The 6,265-nt window shown below is 46.7% G+C and overlaps 1 pseudogene; it reads right to left on the bottom strand.

Annotated features, from left to right (window-relative positions):
* LOC136552805 (peroxidase 2-like) lies at nucleotides 1–1,152 on the bottom strand (annotated as a pseudogene).
* Between the last annotated feature and the right edge of the window lie 5,113 nt (nucleotides 1,153–6,265).

Here is a 6,265-nt window from a genome sequence, read left to right as displayed (position 1 = left end):
CTAGTTGACGACCCGGCAGTTCGTCCTGATCTCGCCGTTGGTGCCGGTCTTGACCTCGATGCTGGCCATCTTGACCATGGCCGCCTTGAACGTCTGCTCCCACAGCCCCGGGACGAAGGCGTTGAGCACCACCGACGCCGCGGTCTGCCCGGACTTGAGAAGCGCCGCGTCCGACGTGAAGAGCACGTTGCGGGCCAGCACGTTCTTGTAGTACTGGTTGTCCAGCGCATCAGGAGTCACGACGTCCTGAACCACGGTGTTGTCGGTGGTGGCGTTGGCCGGGCACTGCTGCCGCAGCGACGCGGCGAGCGCGGGGTTCATGTCGGACGTGGACTCGTTGAGGCGGCCGTCTCTGACGAAGGACGAGCAGTGGGAGCGGCCGACGGTGTGCGCGCCGGAGAGCACTACGAGGTCGTCGACGCCGAGCCCCTTGGCGGCGAAGCTGGCGGCGAGCTGGGAGAGGTTGAAGGAGGGCGGCGGCAGGTTCTGGAGCGCCTCGCTGGACAGGGACACGCGGCCGTCGCGGCGCCCCGCGGGCATCGCGAAGTCGGCCCTGCCCCCGCTGAGGACGGCGCTGGCGTCGCGGCCCGCGAACGCGACGACGTCGGCGCAGGAGACCGTGCCCGGGCAGGCGGCCTCGAGCGCCGCCTTGGCCGCGTCGATGACCTCGAAGCCGCGCAGGCTGGGGGAAGTTGGGCGGCGATAGCTTCTCCGGCTGCGGGTTCGCCGGGGTCGGGTCGAGGAGCACGGAGCCGTCGCACCCCTAAATGAAGAGAACGTTGCTGACACGATCAGGCAAGGCACGTACGTGCGTGCACCGTGCACGGTGCTGGACCTGCTGGTGCATGTAGAGCAGTGAAGAACACAATGCATGCATACCTGGACGAAGCAGTCGTGGAAGAGCATTCGGATGAGGCCTGCCCCGACGCCAGGGTTCTGCTGCACCGCCTTGGTCACGACGCCCCTCACGATCGCTTCGGCGTTGGGGCACTCGTAGCTGTAGAAGCCAACGGCCAGACCGGCGCCGCTCGGGGTCGGCGTCGGCGCCGACGCCGGGGTCGGGCTGGGGTAGTAACCGTAGCCGTCAGCATGGCAGGAAATCATCACCGAACACAGCAACGCAAGTGATGTCAGAGCAGCAAGCCTGGCCATGGTTGATTCGTTGCTCCTGTGTTTGTGTTGTGTCTTCTCTCTTTTCTGCGAGTACGTACGTGTGTTCCTGACGTGTGCGAACAGTGAACGAGGTGTTGCTCGGAGCTAGGGCACTAGTGATGTAGTGCAGTGCAGGAAGTGATGCTGGAGAGCTGCCGGCTGGCACGTGTATTTATAGTCGTCGTCGGATGAATATAATGGACGACAACGACGACGATTGGTGCTTGGAAGAATGTGTGCGTTAGGGATCGGATGAGTTCATCCGCTTAATGTCAGTTGTCAGCGACCAGCAATGATATAGGAGACAAATAAACAAAGCTCATCACCAGTTGACTTATGCCCCAGTTGAAAATTGATGACCGACCAGTTTAAACGAGCAATGGTCTCATATCTCATCATTGGCCTCAACCTCATCAAATGAATGAGACGGGAATAATACGTGCTATGATGTTGGTTACGTACAGGTGTCAGTTTGCTAATTTAATTTGCATAGATATACATATTATCTAGAAGAATTAATTGCATAGATATATAGGATTGTTTGTACTGGCCTGTGTGGTACGTTAGTTGGTCTATGACTCTGTGTAGTGTCACAGACTTTCAGAACTCTCTCTAACCGGCCGGACAGCAAGTACACAAAACATTGGACACCAGCTTGTGTGCCAAACTGCCAGCATAACAATCACGAATATGGAATGGAGAAGCAATGCCCACTGTTGAGAATTCGAGATAGCCAAAGACGGACGAAAGAAATCAATGAACTAATAACGGTCGGTGATAACGACTCCATCTACATCTACTGACAGCGCTGATCGCGGATAACAGCAGGCCTAATCCCAGCAGCGCGTGGACGATTAGCTGATGCTTCAACACCTAATGAAATCGCTGCTTCATTCTGCGGGTCCGCGGCGGATTTAATATAATTTGCTTTATTGCCAAATGCCAATGCCATGCCTTGCCGCAGTGCACGGATATCAAAATATGTCAAGTATTTGTGACTGGATGGAGTTTGGAGTATCCGTCTATCTAAGTTTCTCTTGTGTGGAACTTTTAGTATATTTTCTTATCCTCGTTAAGTTAAATTTCTTGTGTTTATTGCATGTTTTTATTAACTCCGCTTTTTTTCTTAGATATACGGATTTTTAGGTTGTAGAATGCATTATTCATAAGTACTAGCACTACGTCAAATATGATTTCAGGGGCGGCTAATGGGCATTTGTAGGGGTGGTTCGGCCAGCCGCCCCTACCATACCGTCTCTACAAATTATGCATTTGTAGTGGTGGTTTCAGACCGCCCCTACAAATCTATTTATAGGGGGCGGCTGGTGTTATCAGCCACCCCTACAAATCGATTTGTAGGGGCGGCTGGTAACACCGCCCCTACAGTGTATTTTTTCGCAAAAAAATAAATAAATTACCAACACGTGTCTCCCCCAAATCATCCTGTGCGTTGCAACGGAAGAAAAATAAATCAATTTAGCTGAGAAATAAGGTGATGAGGACCATCAGTTGGTAGTAGTCTTCAACCGGAATGCCAAACACAATTGATAAGGGGCTAAGTGCAACTCCATGTCTCCATCAACCTTAATCAGAGTTCAAATGATACAACTGCCAATGTTCCAAATAAGGAAACAACTGAGGATCTAATAACCACCATCAACTCCGGTGCATACAAGCTAATAATTGGAATCCCCAGACTTCTTACACTACTCAATTCATCATTCTGGGGAAACATCAGTGCCTTCTCCTGGGTGAGGTTCTTGAACAGGCTCTCGGCGGTGATCTGATAGAAACACAAAAGTACAAATAAAAATCAATAATATTTCATTTAGTTAGTGGCTGAGCAACAAGCCGAGCATCATCAACAAAGAAGTGAGAGAGGAAAGACTAACAGTAGACCCTTGTATCTTATAATCAAAAGGAACATGGGGCATCTATAAAGATATTGTATTGATGAAGCCAAATAATCAACCTAATCTGATGATCTTCTGTTGTCGCTGCAAAGCTCAAGCTAACCAGGAAGTAGCAGTTCCAATCAGGACCAATACTCTACCTTAGAACCATAAGAGAACAGACCTGGAAGTAGCAGTTCTGATCCGGGGCAATATTACTCTACCTTAGAACCATAAGAAAACAGACGGAGCTAACATGGCTCTTCTGGAAATGCTAGGCATTGGTAAGGGAACACATGAAGAGAAAAAAAATGTCTCAGGAAAGCATACTCAAAGGAATCTACTCACCAATGACCACATGAACTGGAATCTCTAAGAACTAAGCAGGTAAGCTACTTTACCACAGATTCTGGAAAGTCAGTAGCATGATACCTTTTGATACTGGATGTGGTCTAGTGCCGATTTCCACAAGAGCAAAAAATGAAAAGATAGAAATGCTCATCGCCAAGTAAGTGTGATTAGCTTGGACAATTTCTAAAACCTCCTACATCCACAATCAGAAGCAAATGGAAACCTTTCTTCATATATTTAAACACCAACTAATAATGTTGTGAAACATGTACCACCCAAACATTTAGGTCAAACAAACTAAAAGAGTTAGCACAAAAAGGGGAAGAAAAACTAAGTATCCACCTTGCCTGTTTTCCCCTATCAAAACCAGAGGGTTCAAACCATTTGGACCTGAAGAAATGAATCCATTCTTAGACCACACCAAACTTGGCTATACTTTCCTTTGTGAACCTTTAGAAAGCACTTCAGAAGGTAAAAAATCATTACAAAAGCCAATAGCAAAGAGGTAACAATCAGAAGCAAAAGCCCAAAAGCTGCAGCTCAAACAAATATAAAATAGAGGATAAACTTTCTATTAAAAACTCTGCCCAATCCCACCAATGGCTACCCCACAAACAAGTGAATCAAACATTCCAGGAAGCCAGCAGCAACTGGTTACCATAGCTATGCTACAGCATATGTCAAAATGGTTGGTACCAAACATACAGTAACAAAAATAATTCCAAAGGTAATCACAAATATGGTATGAGAACAAGATGACAGTAAGCACTGTATGGGCAGACCAGCAGATTCCCCACTAGTCATCGGGCTTCTCCCATTGAAAAAGAAGCTCTTGTTGAACCCAATACGGCGAACTGATACTTTATTGCACCAGCCAACTGTCACAGCCAACCAAGTTGAACTCCTAGGGATAACCTTGCTAATATTAACTGACTGAGGTGATGCATGCCCCTAAGTATAACTTTGGTAATATTGATAACCTTCTTAATACTAACCAACTGAGGTGATGCCCCTAAGTATCAAAATGAACAATTTTTAACAGACATTCACTTTAAATGCCATAGCCTTGCGAGAGTAAAGAGACTACGACCAAATGCAAAGGTAGCATCTGCAGCCAATAGGCAGATTATAGCATGGGCATAAATACTATGACATTCCTCAAACAACTTCATATTTAAAAACATCATTTCGATTCCTCAAAAATATTACTATACTATCCATCACTAGGCAAACATGAACCAATAGGGGACTGCATTAAAGTCTTGGCTGCTGAGTAGCATGTTAAAATGTATTTACAATAATAAGAAAAGCTGCATAAGTGCACCATACTTCCAACTGAGAAGTGTCAAACAAAGCATACTGTAGACTTATGACAGCACAAAACAGTCATAATTATGACTTAGGAAGCATTGCCATAGCTGCCTTATTCTTACTTAATCTAGGGCAAAAGTTGGCATTGTAATAACAGTGGCTAATCAAATCAAGCTCAGTAACTGTTAATCTCCTAAGATATTTTCACAAGGAGACATTCAAGCAATACCACTCAATTGTTTAGATGGCATAAACTTCTTGAGCAGAAATGAACCTTAAAACGCAGATTCTACAGAAAGACTTTAAGCTCTTCAATATTTTCTAGACAGATGACAGATTATGAACTGATATTCTATGAACTAAGCAAATAGTATGACCCAATAATCTAGCCATTCCATTTCTCCAGGTTTCCATAACCCAGAAACTAGTAGTAAGACCATTGCTCACTTGACAAAAAGGATATACTAGCACTCATAAGCATTCTCTTGCCTAAGCTTTAGTAATCAACATGAAAACACAATAAACAGAACTCAGCAACTGTAACAACACTTACATTACGCGCATCGTCGTTCTGTGAATCCCCGTTAATTGATAGCTCCCCCTTCTTCTGCTCATGAGATAAGATTTCCTTACCCAGCTTACTCATATCACCATTCTTCCCAATCTCATCGACATCCTCAAACCTCCGGTGCTCCCGCCTAGGCCTCTCCTCCTTGGGCGGAGGCGGATCTATGGATGCCCTGACCCGCTTTCTCCCTTCGCGGCCGGGCTCATCCCCGTCGCCACTGCCCTCGTGGCCCTTCTGCTTCTGCGACAACGACCGCGGCTCACGGTCGGTGGAGTCGCGGCTAAAAGGATCAAGATGCCCAAGAGGTGAGGGTGAATTGAGCTAATTCTAAATTTCTTTGCAATAATTAAATCCTATGGTTAGCCCAATTAACCCTTTGTGCCTAGAAAGTGTTTAATTGTTCTAATCTATCTAAATATAAAAGTAGCAGTAACAGAAACCACCGCAGACAATAAAGACTTGCAACCTAAGTTCCAATCCTACTCTAGCATGGCAATTCTATGAATGTAAAGAGAGAATTGAATTGCTCAAAGTAAATGCTCAAAGTAATAGAGAAGGAGGAACGCGGTGATGTTTTACCGAGGTATCGGAGAGTCGCCACTCCCCACTAGTCCTCGTTGGAGCACCCACGCAAGGGTGTTGCTCCCCCTTGATCCACGCAAGGATCAAGTGCTCTCTACGGGTTGATTCTTCGACACTCTGTCGCGGTGAATCACCCACACCGCTTACAACAACTTGAGTTGGGTCACCCACAAGCTCTGCCGGGTGATCACCAAACTCCCAATCACCACCAAGCCGTCTAGGTGATGGCGATCACCAAGAGTAACAAGCACGAACTCTCACTTGACCACGACAAGCCTAATGAGAAGGTGGATGCACACTTTGCTACTCTTGATCTTCACTAATGAGGGCTCTCTTTGGATTCTCAATCTCAATCACCTCACTAGACCTTGCTCTTCTCGGCACTCTCTAAGGTGTTTCTCAGCTGTTG

This window comes from Miscanthus floridulus, chromosome 4 (assembly GCF_019320115.1).
Source record: "Miscanthus floridulus cultivar M001 chromosome 4, ASM1932011v1, whole genome shotgun sequence".
In the NCBI taxonomy this organism is placed as follows: Eukaryota; Viridiplantae; Streptophyta; class Magnoliopsida; order Poales; family Poaceae; genus Miscanthus; species Miscanthus floridulus.
The sequence above is the reverse complement of the archived record's forward strand: the minus strand, read 5'-3'. Positions and strand labels throughout refer to the sequence as shown.